Here is a 26,304-nt window from a genome sequence, read left to right as displayed (position 1 = left end):
GTAAGGATTCTGCTCTTGGTCCTGCTGGTTCAGAATGAGTGACCCTTGTCGCTGGCTATTGCAGCTTTCCACGTGGAGGACTGATGAGAGAGTTCTGAGTTCATCACCTTTGCACCCCAAATGCTTCTTCAGGTACATCGATGACACCTTCGTATCAGGGCCTCCAACAGTTCCACAACCTTCTGAACAGTAGACATCCAAACATTCAGTTTACGTTGGAGATGGAGAAGAATGGTTCCTAGACATTCTAATACGATGCAACCAGGACAGTAGCATCAGAAATGTCATCTACTGGAAACCCACTCACATGGACTCATAGCGCAACAATAACAGCCACTGTCACGCCTCTCAACACAGAGCAGTTCTTTCTACTTTGATTAACCGTGCAAAAACTATTTTGGACCCAGAAAGTCTCCCAAAGGAAATAAAATGATCATGCATGACGTTCCTACAGAATGGCCAAAAAGTGAAGGAAATCAATCGGACCCTTAACAGGGCTGACAGAAAAACCAGGAAACCTAACAACAAGGAGGAACCTATCACTACCGGTTGTCTTCCCTATATTTCCACAGTTTCTGGAAGAATCGCCAGGATCGTGTATCAATAGTGTGCCCACAATAAGTGATGCTTGGTTTAAAGAATTCACACTTGCCACGTCATGCTCTGAGCCCATAACCTTCACATCTTTTGAACACTGTCTTTAGATTTTGGAGATGTTACGTGTCATCCTCACAGGTAACAATGATGTCATCCAGGTAACACTGAGCACCTGGGCAGCCTTGCAGGTCCTGGTCCATAGGTTTCTGCCAGAGTTCAGCTGCAGATGCTTCTCCAAAAATCAGCCTATTACATCGATAAAGTGAGCGTTTAAGGTGAGAAACACTTTGGACTCTTCTTCCATCTCTATCTGTATGTAGGCCTCAGCTAAATCTACTTTGCTGAAGTGTTTCCCTCCAGAAAGATTTGCAAAGATATCCTCTCTCCTGGGCAGAGGATATTGTTCTACTTTCAGTACTGGGTTGATGATGACGTTAAAATTGCCACTGATCCTGACAGACCCATTCTGGGCTACTGCGGCCACCGGCATTTTCCATGGGCTCCTCTCAACCTTGGAAAGGAATGCTTCAGCCAGCATGTGATGTAGCTCACTGACTAATTTATCACAGATGGTATAATGATCCAGACATGCTTTGGAAAATTTGTGTGGCATTTTCATCATTTAGTACTATTTTACCCTTGATATGTTTGAGTTTTCCAGTGCCATCCTTGAACACTGCTGTGGCATCATCCAGTGTCTTTCTTAATTTGCTCTCAGTTGACTAGTGTAAGGGATGTGGCATGCAAATTGTGGTTGGATCTCTAATCAAGCTGTAATTATCTCAGTCAATCACAACCCCACAATGCTGGCCCTCCTGCTTTTTATCATATACAAGTCCAGTGTCAATAGCAAACACAAGGAAATCTGCAGATGCTGGAAATTCAAGCAACACACACAAAATGCTGGTGGAACACAGCAGGCCAGGCAGCATCTATAGAGAGAAGCGGTCGACGTTTTGGGCTGAGACCCATCGTCAGGACTAACTGAAAGGAAAGATAGCAAGAGATCTTCGCATTTTTCCCTCCTACTCCTACTTTCAAATCTCTTGCTATCTTTCCTTTCAGTTAGTCCTGACAAAGGGTTTCGGCCTGAAACGTCGACAGTGCTTCTCCTTATAGATGCTGCCTGGCCTGCTGTGTTCTACCAGCATTTTGTGTGTATGGCTTGTCAATAGTTGTACTTCAATGTTATGAATGTCATTCTCACAGGAATTACTTTTTCTCCAGTATAGGTTCTTGGTTGGATATCTACAGGCTTCCGTTTAGTATCTTTGAAATGCTTTCAAACTCATTTTTGCAGAATGACAAAAACAGCCAAGCCAGTGTCCAACTGCATTTTAATTAATTTGCTGCTCATTTCTGGTGTAAGCCATATTGCTTGTCTGTTAGTTTTCACATTGTAAATCTAAAGGCCACTCAGTCCTGAGTTACTCTCATTGTTATCAGATTTTTTCATCAATAGCATGCAGAGAAGTGTTGTTTCTGAAACTGCAAATTGACTTTATATCTTTTTCTCTTCCGTGTAGTCCGTTTATTTTTGTCTGCCTGACATACTCTTTTTATGTGTTGTACTTTGTTGCATTTTCTACAAATTTCACCTTTAAACCTGTATTGGTCTGATGTATGTGAGCCCCTGCCTCAATGGTAACACAATATTTTTGGTCAGGCAAGTTTCTGTTTAGACATTGCAATCTTGTTCCAGGTCATTTTTATTCCTGACTGCAATTCAATTCCATCTCTGTCTGCTGTTCCCATTGAAAAAGCGATTTCAATTGCTCTTTTAAATGTGACCTGAATTTCAGCTAGGAGCCATTTTTTATTGCTTTCTTGTAAGATTCAACAAACTAAACCACCTGTCAGGGCATCATTAAGCCCAGCACTGAACTGACAATGCTCAGACAATTTTTTCAGTTCAGCCATGTAAGCTGAAATGGACTCCCCTTCCTATTGATTCTGCTTATGAAACCTAAAGCATTCTGCAATCAGCAATGGTTTTAGTCTAAATGTTCCTGCGTTACCTTTATGATATCAGCAAAACTAATTTCAGCTGGTTTGCTTGGAGTAGGTAAACTTCTAAGCAAGCAGTATGCTTTCCCACCTATTAAACTCAGCAAACTGACACTTACTTCTATTTGGTTATTCAGTTTGCTCTGTATGCATATTCCAGTTGTCTCTTGTGCAACTTTTCCATTGTAGCCAGCCATTTCTGCTTTTTCTTTTAATTTATGATTATTATCACCCAGTACTCACGGTTCATGAAGCCGTGAAATCACCAGATTTCTGTCTTTTTATTAACTTGGACATCTCTTCTTTCCGAACAGCATGTACTGTTATTTCTTTTAAACTTGAATATCTGTCTGTGCTTTATTTTTTAACTCAATTATCTCACTGGTGGGTAGTTATCTCGGGTTAATTTAAGACCTCCACATCACCACTGTTATGTTTTGTAACTCCAAAACATAAAACTAATTGAAAGAAAAACACAAAACTTGGAGATATCTGCCTTAGTTTTGTTTTTACTTTCAGTGAGGCACACACTTATGACGTAGTGTCCTAACGACATATGCTATTCACAAACTTTTACATATAACCTGTAATTAATTATTTAAACAAAGAATGTTTAATCAAACATTATATTTGCAATATTACTCAAATAATACTGAAATAGTAAATAGTTAACACCTCCTTAGTTCAGGAACAATCAGGGTGCACAATAAGTTCAGCCACACATTTTGCAGGAAAGCAGCGCCCATCATTGATGACTCCCACCATCCAGGTCATGCTCTCTTCTCTTTGCTGCCATCAGTAAGGTGGTACAGGAGCCTCAGGACTCACACCACCAGTTCAGCAACAGTTATTGCCCCTCAACCATCAGACTCCTGAACCAGAGGAGATAACTTCACTTAACTTCACCCACCCCATCGCTGATCTGTTCCCACAATTTATGGACTCTCTTTCAAGGACTCTACATCTCATGTTCCCTATATTTTGCTTTTTTATCTATTATTATTTTGGGTTCTTCCCTCTTTTTGCATTTATTGCCTTTTGCATATTGTGTTTGTCCGTCTTTATTGTGTGTAGTGTTTCATGGTATTTACTGTGAATGTGCACAAGAAAATGAGTCTCAGTTTTGAATATGGTGATACGTACTTTGATAATAAATTCACTATGAACTTTGAACATTCCGGCGTCAGCAAAGCAGACCCGAACTGTTCAGCACAACACAGCAAGAGACAAGGCAGCAGTAGTTAAACAAGCTGTACCTTGCTACCAAACACGCAGCCACCCACAGGCACACATACACAGTCCTCTCACCCACTCACAGGCGCACATACACAGTCCTCTCACCCCACCTACAGGCACACATACACAGTCCTCTCTCCTCACCACAGGCACACATACACAGTCCTCTCTCCTCACCACAGGCACACATACACAGTCCTCTCTCCTCACCACAGGCACACATGCACAGTCCTCTCACCCACCCACAGGCACACATACACAGTCCTCTCACCCCACCTACAGGCACACATACACAGTCCTCTCTCCTCACCACAGGCACACATACACAGTCCTCTCACCCCACCTACAGGCACAGATACACAGTCCTCTCACCCACCCACAGGCACACATACACAGTCCTCTCACCCCACCTACAGGCACACATACACAGTCCTCTCTCCTCACCACAGGCACACATACACAGTCCTCTCACCTCACCACAGGCACACATACACAGTCCTCTCACCCACCCACAGGCACACATACACAGTCCTATCTACTCACCACAGGTGCACATACAGTCCTCTCACCCCACCCACAGGCACACATACACAGTCCTCTCTCCTCACCACAGGCACACATACACAGTCCTCTCACCCACCCACAGGCACACATACACAGTCCTCTCACCCACCCATAGGCACACATACACAGTCCTCTCACCCCACCTACAGGCACACATACACAGTCCTCTCACCCCACCTACAGGCACACATACACAGTCCTCTCTCCTCACCACAGGCGCACATACACAGTCCTCTCACCCCACCCACAGGCACACATACACAGTCCTCTCTCCTCACCACAGGCGCACATACACAGTCCTCTCACCCACCCACAGGCACACATACACAGTCCTCTCACCCCACCTACAGGCACACATACACAGTCCTCTCTCCTCACCACAGGCACACATACACAGTCCTCTCACCCACCCACAGGCGCACATACACAGTCCTCTCACCCCACCTACAGGCACACATACACAGTCCTCTCTCCTCACCACAGGCACACATACACAGTCCTCTCACCCACCCACAGGCACACATACACAGTCCTCTCTCCTCACCACAGGCACACATACACAGTCCTCTCACCCACCCACAGGCACACATACACAGTCCTCTCACCCCACCTACAGGCACACATACACAGTCCTCTCTCCTCACCACAGGCACACATACACAGTCCTCTCACCCACCCACAGGCACACATACACAGTCCTCTCTCCTCACCACAGGCACACATACACAGTCCTCTCACCCACCCACAGGCACACATACACAGTCCTCTCACCCCACCTACAGGCACACATACACAGTCCTCTCTCCTCACCACAGGCACACATACACAGTCCTCTCACCCACCCACAGGCACACATACACAGTCCTCTCACCCCACCCACAGGCACACATACACAGTCCTCTCACCCCACCTACAGGCACACATACACAGTCCTCTCTCCTCACCACAGGCACACATGCACAGTCCTCTCACCCACCCACAGGCACACATACACGGTCCCCTCTCCCACCCACAGGCACACATACACAGTCCTCTCACCCACCCACAGGCACACATACACGGTCCCCTCTCCCACCCACAGGCACACATACACAGTCCTCTCTCCTCACCACAGGCACACATACACAGTCCTCTCACCCACCCACAGGCACACATACACAGTCCTCTCTCCTCACCACAGGCACACATACACAGTCCTCTCACCTCACCACAGGCACACATACACAGTCCTCTCTCCCACCCACAGGCGCACATACACAGTCCTCTCACCCACCCACAGGCGCACATACAGTCCTCTCACCCACCCACAGGCGCACATACAGTCCTCTCACCTCACCTACTGGCGCACATACACAGTCCTCTCACCCACCCATAGGCGCACATACAGTCCTCTCTCCCACCCGCAGGTGCACATGCACAGTCCTCTTACCCACCCACAGGCGCACATACAGTCCTCTCACCCCACCTAATGGCGCACATACACAGTCCACTCTCCCACCCACAGGCACACATACACAGTCCTCTCACCCCACCTACAGGTGCACATACACAGTCCTCTCACCCCACCAACAGGCGCACATACACAGTCCTCTCTCCCACCCACAGGCGCACATACACAGTCCTCTCTCCTCACCACAGGCACACATACACAGTCCTCTCACCCACCCATAGGCGCACATACAGTCCTCTCTCCCACCCACAGGTGCACATGCACAGTCTTCTCACCCACCCACAGGCGCACATACATAGTCCTCTCACCCCACTTACAGGCGCACATACACAGTCCTCTCACCCACCCATAGGCGCACATACAGTCCTCTCTCCCACCCACAGGTGCACATGCACAGTCCTCTCACCCACCCACAGGCGCACATACAGTCCTCTCATCCCACTTACAGGCGCACATACACAGTCCTCTCACCCACCCATAGGCGCACATACAGTCCTCCCTCCCACCCACAGGCGCACATGCATAGTCCTCTCACCCACCCACAGGCGCACATACACAGTCCTCTCTCCCACCCACAGGCGCACATACACAGTCCTCTCACCCCACCTACAGGCGCACATGCACAGTCCTCTCACCCCACCTACAGGCGCACATACACAGTCCTCCCTCCCACCCACAGGCGCACATGCATAGTCCTCTCACCCACCCACAGGTGCACATACACAGTCCTCTCTCCCACCCACAGGCGCACATACACAGTCCTCTCACCCCACCTACAGGCGCACATACACAGTCCTCTCACCCCACCCACAGGCACACATACACAGTCCTCTCACCCACCCACAGACGCACATACACAGTCCTCTCACCCCACCTACAGGCGCACATACACAGTCCTCTCACCCCATCTACAGGCGCACATACACCGTCCTCTCTCCCACCCACAGGCGCACATACACAGTCCTCTCACCCCACCTACAGGCGCACATACACAGTCCTCTCACCCCACCCACAGGCGCACATACACAGTCCTCTCTCCCACCCACAGGCGCACATACACAGTCCTCTCACCCCACCTACAGGCGCACATACACAGTCCTCTCACCCCACCCACAGGCACACATACACAGTCCTCTCACCCCACCTACAGGCGCACATACACAGTCCTCTCACCCCATCTACAGGCGCACATACACCGTCCTCTCTCCCACCCACAGGCGCACATACACAGTCCTCTCACCCCACCTACAGGCGCACATACACAGTCCTCTCACCCACCCACAGGCACACATACACAGTCCTCTCACCCCATCTACAGGCGCACATACACCGTCCTCTCTCCCACCCACAGGCGCACATACACAGTCCTCTCACCCCACCACAGGCGCACATACACAGTCCTCTCACCCCATCTACAGGCGCACATACACAGACCTCTCACCCCACCTACAGGCGCACATACACAGTCCTTTCACCTCACCACAGGCGCACATACACAGTCCTCTCACCCCACCTACAGGCGCACATACACAGTCCTTTCACCTCACCACAGGCACATACACAGTCCTCTCACCCCACCTACAGGCGCACATGCACAGTCCTCTCACCCCACCTACAGGCGCACATACACAGACCTCTCTCCCACCCACAGGCACACATACACACCACAGGCTGTCTTCAGCTTCTAACCTCATAAATGTTTGCACTGCTGGTGACATTCAGATCCTGTGACTGGATATATGAAAGAAAAGTTCTGGCAAGTTCCCAGCAAATAAACCTTTGCAATTTACCTCACCTTCTATGAGATTCTGCCACAGGACCCATCTTCCCCTCCCCTTCAGCATTTCATGTGGAAGCCATAGGAGATTTACAAGGATGTTGCCTGGATTGTGGAGCATGCCTTATGAGGATAGGTTGAGTGATCTTGGCCTTTTTTCCTTGCAGCAAAGGAGGATGAGAGGTGACTTGATAGAAGTGTATAAGCTGATGAGAGGCATTGATTGTGTGGATAGTCAGAGGCTTTTCCCCAGAGCTGAAATGGCTAACACGAGAGGACATAGTTTTAAGGTGCTGGGGAGCAGGTACAGAGGAGATGTCAGGGGTAAGTTTTTTACACAGAGAGTGGTGAGTGTGTGGAATGGGCTGCCGGCGGCAGTGGTGGAGACGGAGATGATAGGGTCGTTTAAGAGGCTCCTGAATGGCTACATGGGTAAATAGAGGGCTATGGGTAAAGCCTAGATAATTCTAAGGTAGGAACATGTTCGCACAGCTTTGGGGGCCAAAAGGCCTGTATTGTGCTGTATTCTATGTGTTTCTATGTTTCAATGTTTCTATGTAAGTCCTTGGTCTATGTTATCACATCCTTCTTGAAACAGTTCTCCATGTCAACACCTTCCCTTTTAACTCTTCCTTTTCAACCATCCAGAGTCCCAGAGAGTCCTTTAATAAAGAGTAGGTAATCACTTACAACTCTTCCTACTTAGTGAACTGCAATTCTTGTTCAAAGTCTGATCTCCCCAGCACTGGAGAAACCAAAGGCCGTGTGACTTCTTTGTTCAGCTCATCCCAGAGCTCAACATTTAGATAATATGCATCAATTTGATCTTCCCTCCTACAAAGGCCATTTTTCCACATTATGCTCCATTTGCCAGATTGTTACCCAGCCAACCCATCAATATCCCTTTGTACCTTCCTTATGTCTTTCACACAACTTTTCCACCAATTTTTATATTATCAGGCAACTTAGTAGCCATACCTTCAACTTTGGAACTTACAGTAACTCATTAGTCTACATTCAGGCTAGAGTGGCATGGTGGCATTAAACAGCCAGCAACTCAGGTTTAATTCTGTAAATCTGTAAGGAGTTTGTACATTCTCCCTGTGGCCACATCTTTCCTCCAGCTGCTCCAGTTTCCTCACACAGTCCAAAGATGTACAGGTTTGTAGGTTAATTGGTCATATGGGTGTGATTGGGTTGTGCAAGCTCACTGGGCCTGTTATTATGCTGTATCTCTATATAATACAAAATAAAATTTAAAATAATACAAATCTGGAATGCAGTGAGTAAGTTACCAGAACCAGAGTTAAGATTGATGCCACTGTTATTATCACCTTCCTTCACATTGCTATTGACTGAAGAAAGTCTGTTTGTGCCAGACTTGACCCTGCTGTTTGTGGATTGGACCAATTTTCAATTTCTAGCACAGGCTCAAATATTACCGCTACACCGGCCAGTGAGCTGTAGGCACAGGAAGTCCTGCAACAGAAGTCAACAGCACCAGAACCAGGATATCACTGGCACCAGAACCAGGATATTGTTGTTCCCTTGGCTGGTAAGAATTGCCTTCACAAATTCATACTATTCTGTGAGTAATTCAGATGGCTTCAGTCTGTTTCTTGTAGGATGAGGTCAACATTGTTCATCCACATGGCCCTTCTGGCCGGTACTGGATGTGAACCTCTCAGCTTTGTCACTGAATCTCAGGTATTGGTTTTTGTTGTCATTAAAAAGCTCATTCAATGAGCCCCCTTCCTTTCAGTTATCCAGATTCTAGCAGGTGAAGTCATAACTTATACAAAGGAAGATTGTTATGATTGTTAGTGTCGAATGTGACACAGTAAGTAAAAGAAAAACCAGGTGCTGCATATCCAAAATAAATCAGAAAATGTTAGAAACACTCCGCAGGTTAGGCAATATCAATAGAAAGTGAAACAGAGTTTATGATTTAGGTTGAAGACCCTTTGCAGAAACTGATGAAGGGAGAAAAGAAGGATGAAGTGAAGGTGGGCAAGGAGAGATCAGACAAATATCTGTAAAAGGGTGAGGTCATGGTTGCAGTGAGAATAAATTATATAAATCATTTGATCAGGGGGTTAATGGAGGGAATGCAAACAAAGGAACATAGAAGTTGGAAACCACAGAGCTGGGGATCATGCCCATTATGAATACTTGTGCTAAAGGATACGGAAACACTGAGCCAATATCACAGATGGATTAACTATATCAGGGAAGGCCACTTCTGACACAGCTTGGGTGCCTGAAATTGCTCATCTCAGTATTCCTTCTGGAAGGCTGCAATGTGCCCAAGTGCAAAGGAAGGTGCTGACCCTGAAGCTTGAATTGGGCTTTGCTGAAAGAATGGGAATGAGATGGAGGGTTAAAGTGACCGGCGTTAGGGAGTTCCCAGCTGCCTCTGTGGACTGAGTGCAGGTGAACCACAAAGCAGTCACACATTCGGTTATTCCATTCCTATCACAGACATTTCCTTTGTCCTATCTACTCTGTTCTACCCATTCTTTCTGCAATTGAATATTCTTTTGCCTTCTCTCTTCCCCAGTCAACCTGAAATGTTAACTCTGTTTTTCTTTCCTCAGATGCTGCCTAAATGTTCTATTTTTTCTGTTTTGACTCCAGGATAGTATACTAAAGCCTGATCACCTTCAGCTGTTGCATCAATGACCCTCCTTCCAGTAAAACAGAACTGGAGTTACTTGTGTTTGATTCTATCATGCCCACTCCACTCACAGACCCTTAGCAACTGAAGCAGCCTATGCCCGACTATATTCAGGAAAGGGATGATAAGTGGCAAAAAATGGGAGATGGAAGCACTAGAAAATGACCATCTCAAATAACAGTCGACCATCTACTTAACGTTCAATTATATCACAGTGTATTTGCCTTCCTACAACATAAGAGTGGAGAGATTATGGCACAACTTTATATCTTGGTAGAGGACTCTGGTCCTCACTGGTCACCACACTAGTCAGGGTGCCAAGGTGATTCATCAGGACATTGCCCAGCATGGACTGTTTCAGATATGGATAGAGACAAGATAAAGATCTTTTCTTTGAAGCAAATGAAGATGAGATAAATGTGGTACCTGTATACAAAGTTCTGAGAGGCATATAAAGGGTGGATATTACTTTTCCTTGCAGCAATTTGTTTTAAAAAGTGTAGGTTCAGAGTAAGGGGAACAAGATTTTGAAGAGATCTGAGGATGAATTATTTCATCCAGGTACTTGGAATGCACTGTAGGAGAGGGTGGTGGAGGCAGAGACACTGACAATTCAAGTTCAGGTTGAATTGTCATTCAATTATACATGAATACAGCCAAATGTAACAGCATTACTCCGGGGCCAAGATACAAAACACAGTACCAATAGTCACACACAGCACAAAGCACAGCAGAGTACAGAGTATCAGTAAAATACAGTCTCACAAAAAAGATAGTCCAAGACCCTGAATCCATGAATATTGCAGTCAAACACAATATGGCTTGTCTGCTGCCGAGCAACACCAGTCCCGGCTTGGACACCGTGCACCGACTCTGACCCTCTCTCCTGCATGGCTGTCAGGTGACACTGTAACTCCAGGCCAAGTCCTCACTATCACCGAGGCCATGCAGCTCTCGTGCCATCCACCAAGAAATCAGTGAATCAGACTTGCAGCATTCCATATTAACAAATGGCCCAAATGGGTCTCGCCATCACAAGAAAAGTGACTAAGACAATCAGTGGCTGAGACTGCGTACCGCTGTCACGCACCGACTCCTGCGACGCCTCGCTGATGCAGACCGCAGCACGACCCACACTAAGTCCAGCTCCTTTAGTTTCTCCACCAACATGCTACGTGCTGATGGAGTAGACCTGCAGCACTTCAACTTCTTAATGTCCAGTAGTGTCTTGCAGTTGTAAAAATGCAGCAGAAAAAGGGAAACTATAAGGCAGTTAGTCTGACCTCAATGTTTGGGAAGATATTAAGGATGAGGTCTCAGGGTACTTGGAGACACTTGATAAAATAGGCCGAAGTCAACATGGTTTCCTCAAGGGAAAACCTTGCCTGACAAAGTTGTTGGAATTCTTTGAAGAAGCGATAAGCAGGATAATGGAGAATTGGTTGATGGTGTGCACTAGGTTTTCAGAAGACCTTTGACAAGGTGCCACACACGAGGCTGCTTAACAAGCTATGAGCCCATGGCATTACAGGAAAGATTCTAGCATGGATAAAGCAGTAGCTGATTGGCAGGAGGCAAAGAGTGGCAATAAAGGGAGCCTTTTCAGGCTGGCTGTCAGTGACTACTGGTGTTCCACAGGGGTCTGTGTTGGGAAAAATTCTTTATACATTATATGTTAATGATTTGATGATGGAATTGATGGCTTTTTTTTTGCAAACTTTGCAGATGTTTTGAGGAAGTAGAGAGGCTTTGGAAGGACTTCGACAGATTAGGAGAATGGACAAAGAAGTGACAGATGGAATACAGTGTCAGGAAGTGTATGGTCACACACTTTGGTAGAAGAAATGAAAGGGTTGACTATTTTCTAAATGGAGAGAAAATACAAAGAACTGAGATGCAAATGGACTTGGGAGTCCTTGTGTAGGATTCATTAAATGTTAATTTGCAGGTTGAGTCAGTCATGAGGAAGGCAAATGCAATTTTAGCATTCATTTTGAGAGGACTAGAATATAAAAGCAAGGATGTAATGTTGAGACTTTATAAAGCTCCAGTGAGGCCTCACTTGGAAGATTGTGAGCAGGTTTAGACTCTTTATCTTAGAAAGAATGTGCTGAAACTGAAGAGAGTTTAAAGGAAGTTCACAAAAATGATTCCATATGAATGGCTTGTCATATGAAGTGCAAACATGAGGAAATCTGCAGATGCTGGAAATTTAAACAGCAAACACAAAATGCTGGTAGAACACAGCAGGCTAGGCAGCATCTATAGGGAGAAGCACTGTCGACGTTTCGGGCCAAGACCCTTCCAAGGGACAGCGCTTCTCCCTATAGATGCTGCCTAGCCTGCTGGTTCTACCAGCATTTTATGTGTGTTGTCATATGAAGTGTTTGGTGCCCTTGGGCCTGTATTCACTGGAATTCAGTAGAATGGGGGATGATCTCATTGAAACACCAAACGGTGAAAGGCCTTGATAGAGTGGATGTGGAGAGGATGTTTCCTCTGGTGGGAGAAGACCAAAGGACACAGCCTCAGAATAAAGACATGTTCTTTCAGAACAGGGATGAAGAAGAATTTCTTTAGCCAGAGAGTGGTGAAGCTGTGGAATTCTTTGCCACAGGGAGCTGTGGAGGCCAAATCTTTATGTATATTTAAGACAGAGGTTGATAGGTTATTGATTGTTCAGGGCATGAAGGGATACAGGGAGAAGGTAGGAGACGGGGGCGGAGAGGAAAATTGGATCAACCGTGATGAAATAGGGAGCAGACTGGATGTGTAAACTAATTCTGCTCCTATATTTTATGGAATTATGGTCCAATATGTGACCATGTGCTTTGGTGCCTGAATCACCAAGGCATAGAAGGCTGTGGTCACAGTGCTGGAAACCAGCATTAGAATAAATGGCTGATACTCTACCTCGTACACGCCACCTTCCCACCATCTAAAGGGGCCAGTCAGGAAGATGATGGACCGCACACACTTCCACTTGGCCGGATTAGCACCGCTTTCTTTGGAGTGAACAAGGAAGCCACCTGCAAGGCCCCTCTGCGGAAACTCGCCAGCTAAATCAAGTGAACCGGAACCCGGTTGAAACATTAAAGACAGCCCAGCTCAGGTGAAATTTCCCTGGATGATATATTTCCTTTTGACAAAGCAGAATAGTTAAGGACGTTTATTACCCTTGCTATGGCTGACAGAGGCCGTCTCTCCCCCAAGACAAGCGAGAGCCGCTCCCCACCCGACCTTCCGGCGTCTCCATGGTGATTTGTGTGTGACATCAGGGATTCCCCTCCCCAATCTCCCAGCCCCGACTTGCGCCGATGACGGACAGTTTGAAGAGGCCGGCGGAATTTCAATCTGGGGCCTATTGTGCTTTAAATTTATTTCCATTCCTGTTACAGTGAAGGAATCCAGGGAGCGTCGAACGTCATGATCGACGCTATTGATCGGAATGGATAGACTTTGCTCTAAAGCTGCTCCGTTATCCCTTTCCCCCCGCAAACAATGCATAAAGAGCAGTTCAAAGTCGCATTGTCTCCCGAGAAAGCGATTTGTCACAGCTGTTTTATTCTCTTAAATAAACCATTCATTTTGCTTTAATGCAACCGATTCAAAAACGTGCGTCAAAGTAATTGACGCCAGTGCAATAAATTAATTTGCAACGGTTTCCGCGAAACTTCACGTTAGAGAGCTAAGATTTACAAGTGCAATTGTTGCATTTCCCTGCGGTGCGATGCTGAAAGGAAAAGGAACGTATGCACAAATATTTCGCAAAAGTGTTGCGGGGCTCACTCCACTGGGTCGCAGTAATCGAAGTTATAAAGCCATTATCATCTCCTGCACGTTCATTGAAGAATGCACCTAATAGCATAATGCTGAAGTGCTGTGTACAATGGACAGGAAATCAAATCTTCTGCACATGTATGAGTTCACCACCTTCTTCTCCAGGGCATGGTCAGTCAAATGGCACCCTTCTCAGCATTGCTTACCACACATAACATTATCTCAAAATACATCAGATAGAAAGAGTCACGTACATACCTGGCTCTGTGTAGCTTTCAAATCTTATGCAGATACAGAATTCTAGGTAAAAAGTAACAAGTCAGTAAGGCTATCCACCTTAGCCAGCCCTTGTACCTGTAACATAAATTGCCATTTAAAGAATGATGTGTGTGTGTGTGTGTGTGTGTGTGTGGCAGATGGCACTACCAGCTCCTGGACATTTGCAGTACTAGTAGTGTGTATATTGCAGACACATTAGGGGCTCCTGGACATTTGCAGTATGGGTATACAGTGACATGCAAAAGTCTGGGCACCCCTGGTCAAAATTTCTGTTATTGTGAATAGTTAAGTGAGTAGAAGATGAACTGAACTCCAAAAATCATAAAGTTAAAGATAACACATTCTTTTCAACAATTTAAGCAAGATTAGTGCATTATTTTTGTTTCGTGCAATTTTAGAGTTAAAAAAAAGGAAAGGAGCACCATGCAGGAGTTTGGGCACCCCAAGAGATTTGAGCTCTCAGATAACTTTTACCAAGGTCCCAGACCTTAATTAGCTTGTTAGGGCTATGGCTTGATCACAGTCATCGTTAGGAAAGGCCAGGTGATGCAAATGCCAAAGCTTTATAAATACCCTGACTCCTCAAACCTTGTCCCAACAATCAGCAACCATGGGCTCCTCTAAGCAGCTGCCTATGAAAATTAAAATAAATGATGCCCACAAAGCAGGAGGAGGCTATAAGAAAATAGCAAAGTGTTTTCAGGTAGCTGTTTTCTCAGTTTGTAATGTAATTATGAAATGGCAGTTAACAGGAACAGTGGAAGTCAAGTTGAGGTCTGGAAGCCCAAGAAAACTTTCTGAGAGAACTGCTCGTAGGATTGCTAGAAAGGCAAATCAAAACCCCCGTTTGACCACAAAAGACCTTCAGGAAGATTTAGCAGGCTCTGGAGTGGTGGTTCACTGTTCTACTGTGCAGCGACACCTGCACAAATATGACCTTCATGGAAGAGTCATCAGGAGGAAACCTTTCCTACATCCTCACCACAAAATTCAGTGTCAGAGGTTTGCAAAGGAACATCTAAACAAGCCTGATGCATTTTGGAAACAAGTCCTGGAGACTGATGAAGTTAAAATAGAACTTTTTGGCCGCAAATGAGCAAAGGTATGTTTGGAGAAAAAAAGGTATAGAATTTCATGAAAGGAACACCTCTCCAACTGTTAAGCACAGGGGTGGACTGATCATGCTTTGGGCTTGTGTTGCAGCCAGTGGCATGGGGAACATTTCACTGCTAGAGGGAAGAATGAATTCAATTAAATGCCAGCAAATTCTGGAAGCAAACATCACACCGTCTGTAAAAAAAGCTGAAGATGAAAAGAGGATGGCTTCTACAACAGGATGATGATCCTAAACACACCTCAAACTCCACAATGGACTACATCAAGGAGCACAAGCTGAAGGTTTTGCCATGGCCCTCACAGTCCCCCAACCTAAACATCATCAAAAATCTCAAACGAACAGTGCATGCAAGACGGCCCAAGAATCTCACAAAACTAGAAGCCTTTTGCAAGGAAGAATGGGCAAAAATCCCCCAAACAAGAATTGAAAGACTCCTAGCTGGCTGCAGAAAGCGTTTACAAGCTGTGATACTTGCCAAAGGGGGTGTTACTAAGCACTGACCATGCAGGGTGCCCAAACTTTTGCTTCAGGCCCTTTTCCTTTTTTGTTACTTTGAAACCGTAAAAGATGGAAATAAAAAGTAATCTTGCTTAAAATATTAAAGAAATGTGTCATCTTTAACTTTGTGTCTTTTGAAAATGAGGTCATCTTTTACATGCTTAGCTATTCACAGTAACAGAAATTTTGACCAGGGGTGCCCAAACTTTTGCATGCCATTGTTTATGTTGTAGAGACATGAGTAGTATGGATGTAAATGATGGATGATCTTGTTGCACTATCACAGATTGTCAGGTATGATGTTGTGGCCGTCACTGAATCGTAGCTGAAGGATGGTCGTGGTTGGGAACTGAATGTCCAGGGCTATACATTTTATCGGAGGGATAGAAAGGTCGTCAGAGGGGGTGGCATGGCTCTGCTAGTGAAGAATGGCTTGAAATCAGTTAAAAGGTGTGACATAGGATCGGAAGATGTTGAATCATTGTGGGTTGAGTTAAGAAACTTCAAGGGTAAAAAGGCGTTGATGGCAGTTATATACAGGTCTCCCTACAGTGGCTGGGAGGTGGACCACAGATTACAACAGGAAATAGAAAAGGTGAGTCATGAGGACAATGTTATGATAGTCAGATTTTAACATACAGGTCGATTGGGAAAATCAGGTTGGTAATGGATCTCAAGAGAGTAAGTTTGTTGAATGCCTACGAGATGGCTTTTTAAAGCAATTTATCATTGAGCCGACTGGGGGATCAGCTTTACTGGATTGGGTGTTATGTAATGAACCAGAGGCGATTAGGGAGCTTAAGGTAAAAGAACCCTTAGGAACCAGTGAACACAATATGATTGTGTTCAACTTGAAATTTGTTGGGGAGAAAGTAAAGTCTGATGTAGCAGTATTTCAGTGGAGTAAAGAAAATTACAGTGGTATGAGAGGAGTTGGCCAAAGTAAATTGGAAGGAGCTACTGGCAGGGATGTCAGCAGAGCAACAATGGTGTGCGTTTCTTGGAAAACCAAGGAAAATGCAGGACATGTGTATTCCAAAAATGAAGAAATACTCAAATGGTAAAATAGTACAACTGTGGCTGACAAGGGAAGCCAAAGCTAATGTAAAAGCAAAAGAAAGGGCATAAAACAAAGCAAAAATTAGTGGGAAGATAGAGGATTGGGAGGTTAGGTTTTTAAAAACCTACAGAGAGCAACTAAAATTATAATTAGAAGGGAAAAGATGAAATATGAAAGCAAGCTAGCAAATAATATCAAAGTGGATAGTAAAAGTTTTTTCAAATACAAGGGGTGATTGATAAGTTCATGGCCTAAGGTAGAAGGAGTCGATTTTAGAAAACCTAGCACATTTATTTTTCCTACATTTCCACATTTAGTCCAGAGGTTGTGGAGCATACGGATCCCTTCTTTGTAGAAGTTGAGTTATTTACTTCAAACTTTCTGCAAGATCACTCAAAGAGTTGAACTGCACGTGCATGTAACGAGAGCTGTATAACTCATCTCCTTCTACCTTAGGCCACAAGCTTATCAGTCACTGCTGCTGTAGACACTTACTGCAGATCGGTATGCTCCACGACCGTTGGACTAAGTGTGTAAATGTAGGAGGGGACTACGTTGAAAAATAAATGTGCTAGGTTTTCTAAAACTGTCTCTTTCTACCTTAGGCCACAAACTCATCAATCACCCCTTGTATGTTAAAAATAAAAGAGAAATGAGTGTGCATATTTTCTATTGAGAGTAGGGGAGTTTCAAACAAAAGGACATGAGTTGAGAGTTAAGGGGAAAAAGTTTAGGGGTAACATGAGGGGGAACTTCTTTACTCAGAGAGTGGTAGCTGTGTGGAACGAGCTTCCAGTAGAAGTGGTAGAGGCAGGTTCGATTTTGTCATTTAAAAAAAAATTGGATAGGTATATGGACAGGGAAGGAATGGAGGGTTATTGGCTGAGTGCAGGTAGGTGGGACTAGGTGAGAGTAAGCGTTCGGCATGGACTAGAAGGGCCAAGATGGCCTGTTTCCGTGCTGTAATTGTTATATGGTTATATGGATATAGGACCACTAGAAAATGAGGCAGGAGAAATAATAATGGGGGACAAGGAGATGGCTGATGAACTAAATGAATATTTTGCATCAGTCTTCACTGTGGAAGACACTAGCAGTATTCCTGATGTTGTAGTGTGTGAAGGAGGAGATGTGGGTGCAGTTACTGTTACAAGAGAGGAGGTGCTCAAAAAACTGAAAGACCTAAAGGTACAGAAGTCACCCAGACCAGAGGAACTGCACCCTAGGGTTCTGAAAGAGGTAGCGTTAGAGATTGTGGTGGCATTAGCAATGATCTTTCAGAAAGCATTGGACCCTGGCATGGTGCCAGAGGACTGGAAAATTGCAAATGTTACTTCACTCTTTAAGAAGGGAGGAAGGCAGCAGAAAGAAAATTATAAACCATTAGAGTCAATTGTTAAGGATGAAGTGATGGAGTACTTGGTGACGCAGGATATGATAGCACAAAGTCAGCATGGTTTCCTTCAGGGAAAATTCTGCCTGATGAACCTGTTGGATTTCTTTGAGGAGATTACAAGTAGGATAGATAAAGGGGATGTTGTATACTTGGGCTTTCAGAAGGCCTTTGACAAGGTGCCATACGTGAGGCTGCTTACCAAGTTATCTGTAAAATTTGGACGTTAACAGCTTGAAATTACATTGTTTGGGTTTAGCAAATATGTATTTAGTTGAGCCTGCAATAAAACAGGGAACACACTATAATTTCTCAGGAGGAAAAGAAACTTTATGTTGGGAACTATTGTTACATTAGAGAATGGCCTCTTCAAATAAACAAGGAAAACAATGTTGTAATGTAGAATGGCAGTGTTAGCAAATCCTGTTTGGGACATTCTTTTACCAATATATACAGATGAGATGTTTTGCATTTATCTGATTATTGTTTTTTAACTTCATGCCAAGAGCCCTGACTGTTTGTCCCACTCCCATCAGGGAGAAGGCTACTTAACATCCACACCAGGACCACCAGACTCAAAAATCATTTACTTTCCCCAAGCAGTAAGGCTGATGAACACCTCCACCCACTAACCCTCCCCTCCACACCCACAACTATCACTACTTTATCACTTCCTGTTGTATGTACGGGCACTCCTGTGCCTGGAGTCACTTGATGTACAAGCAGCAAATCCATGTATATAAGCGACCTTATTAAATATATTTCTTGTGTTTTTTAATTATTTATTCTTTATCTTATTGGTGTTCTTGTGCTGCAACTGATTTGGAGTAACAATTATTTTGTTCTCTTTTACACTTGTGTACTGGAAATAGTGGAGCAGGTATCATGGTTCAGAATAAAGTCTTAATCTTCTCAAAATGTCTTAAGACTTCCAGTGATTACTCTCCAGGATATGACTGATAACAGCAGATAAGAGGGAAAAAAACTACGTGATTTTATTTTTTCACTTTCTTTAACATTTTGTTTTCCGGTGATTAAAGCAGAGGGGAAGCAGCAGGTCAAATAGCATTTTCCTGTGGGAAAGTTCCTCTTGTCATTGCTGATTAGAGATGGTGTTCATGGAGAATAGAACAGAGTAACTATTGATCAGTCCAGCAGTCATCAGCTCCTGGCATGGCATTGTGAGCAGATATCCTGGTAGTCTCTCTGACAAGTAGTTAGGTGTGTTCCAAATACCACTTTAGATTCCATACGTTTTTGTGCTTGTAACTTTTTACGTTTTCTGCTAGTTTGATGCATATTCTCAGTAATCCTCGTATCCTTGGCTTTGTGATAACTGCATTGCTCTTTCACTCAGCACCTTCGTGATGTGGTCTCCAAGAGCCTTCTCTTTGTTTGCACTGATTTGTAGATGGAGCCTGTTCCCTTGCTTTCTATGAAGAGTGATATGTTCAGAAATGGATGCATTGCTTTTCAGAATGTTTCATCTATAAAATTTAACATCCACTTTCTCAGCATCATTATTTAATCACAAATCCTGAAGACTGTGTTAGGGATCTGGAGCAGCAGCTGGATGATCTTCAGTTTCTACGGGAGAGTGAGGAGATAATCGATCAGAATTACAGGGAAGTAATCACCCCTAAGTTGCAGGAGGTGGGGAGCTGGGTGACTGTCAGGAGAAATGGTTTTCTGGTTGGCTGCCAGTGACTAGTGGTGTTCCACAGGGGTCAGTGTTGAGACCAGATCTTTTTATGCTGTATATAAATGATTTAGATGATTGAATAGATGGCTTTGTTGCCAAGTTTGCAGATGACACAAAGATTGGTGGAGGGGTAGGTAGTGTTGAGGAAACAGGAAGGTTGCAGAAGGTCTTAGACAGATTAGGAGAATGACCAAGAAATGAAATACAATGTTGGAAAATGCATGGTCATGCACTTTGGTAGAAGAAATAAATGTGCAGACTGTTTTCTAAATGGGGAAAAAAAGTCCAAAACTCTGAGATGCAACGGGACTTGGGAGTCCTTGTGCAGAACAACCTGAAAGTTAATTTGCAGGTAGAGTCAGTGGTGAGGGAGGCAAATGCAATGTTTACATTCATTTCAAGAGGTCTAGAATACAAGAACAGGGATGAGATGCTAAAGCTTTATAAGGCACTGGTGAGGCCTGACCTTGAATGTTGTGAACAGTTTTGGGTCCTTGTCTACAAAAAGATGTACTGACATTGGGGAGGGTTCAGAAGGATGATTCTGGGAATGAAAAGGTTATCATGTGAAGAACATGTGATGGTTCTGAGCCTGTACTCACTGGAATTTAGAAGGATCAGGGGGAGGGTCAAGGACAAGAAGGCACAGCCTCAAGATTGGTGGGGGGGGGGTTCATTTAAAACAGTGATGTGGAGAAACTTCCTTTGCCAGAGGGTGGTGAGTTTGTGGAATTCGTTACCACAGGCAGCTATGGAGGTCAGGTCATTGGGTGCATTTAAGGCGGAGATTGATAGGTTTTTGATTGGACATGGCATCAAAGGTTCAAGAGAGAAGGTCAGGGAGTACAGTTGAGGAGGGAGAAAGGATCAGCCATGACTGAATGGCAAAGCAGACTCGAAGGGCAAAATGGCCTAATTCTGCTTCTATGACTCATAGTTTTATGGCCTTAGCATCTGATTCTGTGGGATGCATTGTAAGTTACTGATGGAAGGAAATCGCAGGCATAATAGTTGATTTCTGATTAACACTTAAAGACTGGAAAATCACAAATGTTACTATTTTGTTCAAAAATTCATAAAGGAATAAACCCGGTAACCAGAGGCGAGTTACTCTGGAGCTAAAGAAATTTGGCTTGTCCATGTCAACTCTTACCAATTTTTGTCAAAAAACGTTCTGTCTTTTTGCTTCAATGCTCGGTTTGGTAACTACTCCACATGGGACCACAAGAAGCTGCAGACACAGCTGAACACAACCAGCTTCCCCTCTGTGGACTCTGTCTATACTTCTTGCTGCCTCGGCATAATCAAAGACCCCATCCACCTTGGACGTTCTCCCTTCTCTCCTCTCACATTGGGCAAAAGATACAGTCTGAAACCACCAGGCTTAAAGGCAGCTTCTCTCCCACTGTTACCAGACTCTAAAACAGATCCCTCTATGAGATGGGCTCTTGCCCTCATAATCTACCTGGTTATGATCTTGCACTTGATCACTTACCAGAACGGCACTTTTCAGTGGCACTTACACTCTGCTCTACATTGTTATTGTTTTACCCTTTTATAGTACAATACACCGTGTAATGATTTATAACGTGGAACGGGAACAGGGCATTGGCCCACAGTTTGATCTGTATAAAAAGGAGCAGGATGAGCTTTTCACTTTCCAAGAGTGGAGAGTAAGCCAATGTTTAACCATTGCTGGAGTGGATTTGGAGGCGATTCCATTGAGGCAGAACAAAGATGAGACGAGCTGAGGCAATGGGGCACAGGTCTAGCTCTGAGAGCAAAGAAAGACCAGTGGTTTGATCAATTTAAACACCAGGATGAATTGGAAAGGTCAGGCACAGACTGAATCGAAGTGCAGGGCTCTGGGTGGGCCGAGAACACAGTTCTGCCAGTATTTTGTGTTTTTATTTATTTCCAGCACCTGCAGATTCACTCGTGTTGCCTATGGATTTATTTAGTTAGTGTCTTAACTAACAATAGAGTTCTTTGATGTGAGGAAAGGTTGGTGAAGGAAACCTAGTTAATGCAATATATATATAGACTTCCATGAGGCATGTCATATGGAAGACATAACAGTCTTCAACAAGATTCGAGGCTTGGAATAAAAGGGGCTGGAGTAGCATGATTGAAGATTACTAAGCAACAGGAGTAGAGAAAACTTTCCTTTTGGAAAGGAAGGAAATGTGTGGTGGAGTTCATTGGCATTAGAAATGATACCACTTTTTATCGTGGGTGTACAGACCCACATTTCCAAATCTGCAAACAATGCAGAACTTGCAGACACAGCAAACCGGGAGGTGGCCAACACTGGGCCTCAAGTGGGCATAGACAGGCTAATGGGTGGATAAGTGGTCGGTGAAATTTAATGCTCAGAAATGTTGAAAGTTACACTTTGGTAAGAAGAATGAGAAGAGGCACAAATGAAAGGGGGCAATTCTAAAAAGGGGCATAAAAAATCTTATGGCGGTGCCTTGGAAGGATAGATTAGAGAGCTCCTCTAGGGAGGCTATTTGGGTGGAATTGCGGAATGGGAAGGGTGTAGTAACACTGATAGGAGTGTATTATAGGCCACCTAATGGGGAGCGTGAGTTGGAAGAGCAAATGTGTAAGGAGATAGCAGATATTTGTAGTAAACACAAGATGGTGATTGTGGGAGATTTTAATTTTCCACACGTAGATTGGGAAGCTCATTCTGTAAAAGGGCTGGATGGTTTAGAGTTTGTGAAATATGTGCAGGATAGTTTTTTGCAACAATACATAGAAGTACCGACTAGAGATGGGGCAGTGTTGGATCCCCTGTTAGGGAATGCGATAGGTCAGCTGACAGATGTATGTGTTGGGGAGCACTTCGGGTCCAGTGATCACAATAGCATTAGCTTCAATATAATTATGGAGAAGGACAGGACAGGCCCTAGAGTTGAGATTTTTGATTGGAGAAAGGCTAACTTTGAGGAGATGCGAAGGGATTTAGAGAGAGCAGATTGGGTCAAGTTGTTTTATGGGAAGGATGTAATAGAGAAATGGAGGTCATTTAAGGGTGAAATTATGAGGGTACAGAATCTTTATGTTCCTGTTAGGGTGAAAGGAAAGGTTAAAGGTTTGAAAGCACCATGGTTTTCAAGGGATATTAGAAATTTGGTTCGGAAAAAGAGGGATGTCTACAATAGATATAGGCAGCATGGAGTAAAGGAATTGCTCAAGGAATATAAAGAATGTAAAAGGAATCATAAGAAAGAGATTAGAAAAGCTAAAAGAAGATACGAGGTTGGTTTGGCAAATAAGGTGAAAGTAAATCCGAAAGGTTTCTATAGTTATATTAAAAGCAAGAGGATAGTGAGGGATAAAATTGGCCCCTTAGAGAATCAGAGTGGTCAGCTATGTGTGGAGCCGAGGGAGATGGGAGAGATTTTGAACGATTTCTTCTGTTTGGTATTCACTAAGGAGAAGGATATTGAATTGTGTAAGGTGTGGGAAACAAGTAAGGAAGTTATGGAACCTATGACAATTAAAGAGGTGGAATTACTGGCGCTTTTAAGAAATTTAAAAGTGGATAAATCTCCGGGTCCTGGCAGGATATTCCCCAGGACCTTGAGGGAAGTTTGTGTAGAAATAGCAGGAACTCTGACGGAGATCTTTAAGATGTCATTAGAAACGGGGATTGTGCCGGAGGATTGGCGTATTGCTCATGTGGTTCCATTGTTTAAAAAGGGTTCTAGAAGTAAGCCTAGCAATTATAGACCTGTCAGTTTGACATCAGTGGTGTGTAAATTAATGGAAAGTATTCTTAGAGATAGTATTATTAATTATCTGGATAGACAGGATCTGATTAGGAGTAGCCAGCATGGATTTGTGCGTGGAAGGCCATGTTTGGCAAACCTTATTGGATTTTTTGAAGAAGTTACGAGGAATGTTGACGAAGGTAAGGCAGTGGATGTAGTCTATAGGGACTTCAGCAAGGCCTTTGACAAAGTTCCACATGGAAGGTTAGTTAGGAAGGTTCAGTCATTAGGTATTAATGCTGGAGTAATAAAATGGATTCAACAGTGGCTAGATGGGAGATGCCAGAGAGTAGTGGTGGATAATTGTTTATCGGGATGGAGGCCGGTGACTAACGGGGTGCCTCAGGGATCTGTTTTGGGCCCAATGTTGTTTGTAATATACATAAATGATCTGGATGATGGGGTGGTAAATTGGATTAGTAAGTATGCCGATGATACTAAGGTAGGAGGTGGTGTGGATAATGAGGTGGGTTTTCAAAGCTTGCAGGGAGATTAATGCCAGTTAGAAGAATGGGCTGAACGTTGGCAGATGGAGTTTAATGCTGAGAAGTGTGAGGTTCTACATTTTGGCAGGACTAATCCAAATAGAACATACAGGGTAAATGGTAGGGCATTGAGGAATGCAGAGGAACAGAGAGATCTAGGAATAACAGTGCATAGTTCCCTGAAGGTGGAGTCTCATGTAGATAGGGTGGTGAAGAAGCCTTTAGGAACGCTGGCCTTTATAAATCAAAGCATTGAGTACAGAAGTTGGGATGTAATGTTAAAATTGTACAAGGCATTGGTAAGGCCAAATTTGGAATATTGTGTGCAGTTCTGGTCACTGAATTATAGGAAAGATATCAATAAATTAGAGAGAGTGCAGAAACGATTTACTAGGATGTTACCTGGGTTTCAGTACTTAAGTTACAGAGAAAGTTTGAACAAGTTAGGTCTCTATTCATTGGAGAGTAGAAGGTTGAGGGGGGATTTGATCGAGGTATTTAAAATTTTGAGAGGGATAGATAGAGTTGACGTGAATAGGCTGTTTCCATTGAGAGTAGGGGAGATTCAAACGAGAGGACATGATTTGAGAGTTAGGGGGCAGAAGTTTAAGGGAAACACGAGGGGGTATTTCTTTACTCAGAGAGTGATAGCTGTGTGGAATGAGCTTCCTGTAGAAGTAGTAGAGGCCAGTTCAGTTGTGTCATTTAAGTTAAAATTGGATAGGTATATGGACAGGAAAGGAGTGGAAGGTTATGGGCTGAGTGCGGGTAGGTGGGACTAGGTGAGATTAAGAGTTCGGCACGGACTAGGAGGGCCGAGATGGCCTGTTTCCGTGCTGTGATTGTTATATGGTTATATGGTTATATATGGGCAAAAGAACATAAAGGCACATATGGGTACATGTGCATTGCTCATTGAAAGTAGCAGAAAGCAGTTTAACATACACGGAAGCAAAATAAACAGAAGCAAAAGCTAAAAGTGAAAGTTAGTCGAATGGATGTTCGCAGTTCGAATTTAATGTAATTCTGTAGGTACCACACTTTTGGAAGAATGTAAAGGTTTCAGAGAGAGCTTTGAAGAGATTTTCCTAAAACTATTGCACATATGGAAAGGCTGGAGAGACTAGGATTGTTCTCCTTGAGCTTGGAATGGAATCAGATAGAATTCCAGCTAACTTACATGGAGCCAATACAGATTCAACGGGTTAAATGGTCACCCACTCTGCTGTAAATTCTGTGGCTCAGAATCACTTCCATTTGTCTCAACTTCCAAATACAAAGTTCAGTTTTTCAATATTTGCCGTGTTTTGCTTTTGAAGGGAATGTCCCATGGTTTTATTGAAATAAAGTTAGCAGAGCCTGACCAATTTTTATCCTTCAGTAGTAGGGCTGGAAAGCGGCTATCTGGCCGGGAGGGCTCACTGGCTGTCGCATTTCATAACATTGCAACTTCGAAAGGATTTAGTTGGTTATAGAATGTTGTAGCATCCCGGGCTCTCTGCGGATGCAAGCTTTCACATTTTGATGTTTTTTAACTTTTTCTCCTTACGCCATTCTAGCTGTCGGGCCCCTCTCATAATCTGGGAATTACCTTCATACCGACATAACCTTCTCTCGGAGGCGCTGCAGCGACGTTTCAGCCTGGACTTCGTGCTTGAGCCCAGAGCGGGGCTCGAAACCCCGACCTTTGGGTTCCACCTACTGACCAAAAAGACCTGATAAATTATATTAAATTCGGCTTTTAAAATTCAATCGCAGATAAATCATCGGGCAGAGAAGGTCAATGGGGATACAAATGCACCGGTAAAAACTCATTGAATTAAGCTGTTTGTCCAAATTAAACGTATAGAAACATCATTTTGATTTCTTCGTTCCGGGTTCTTACAAGTTTTTCTTTAAT

This window comes from Hypanus sabinus, chromosome 13 (assembly GCF_030144855.1).
Source record: "Hypanus sabinus isolate sHypSab1 chromosome 13, sHypSab1.hap1, whole genome shotgun sequence".
In the NCBI taxonomy this organism is placed as follows: domain Eukaryota; kingdom Metazoa; phylum Chordata; class Chondrichthyes; order Myliobatiformes; family Dasyatidae; genus Hypanus; species Hypanus sabinus.
Note: the sequence above shows the minus strand (reverse complement) of the source record.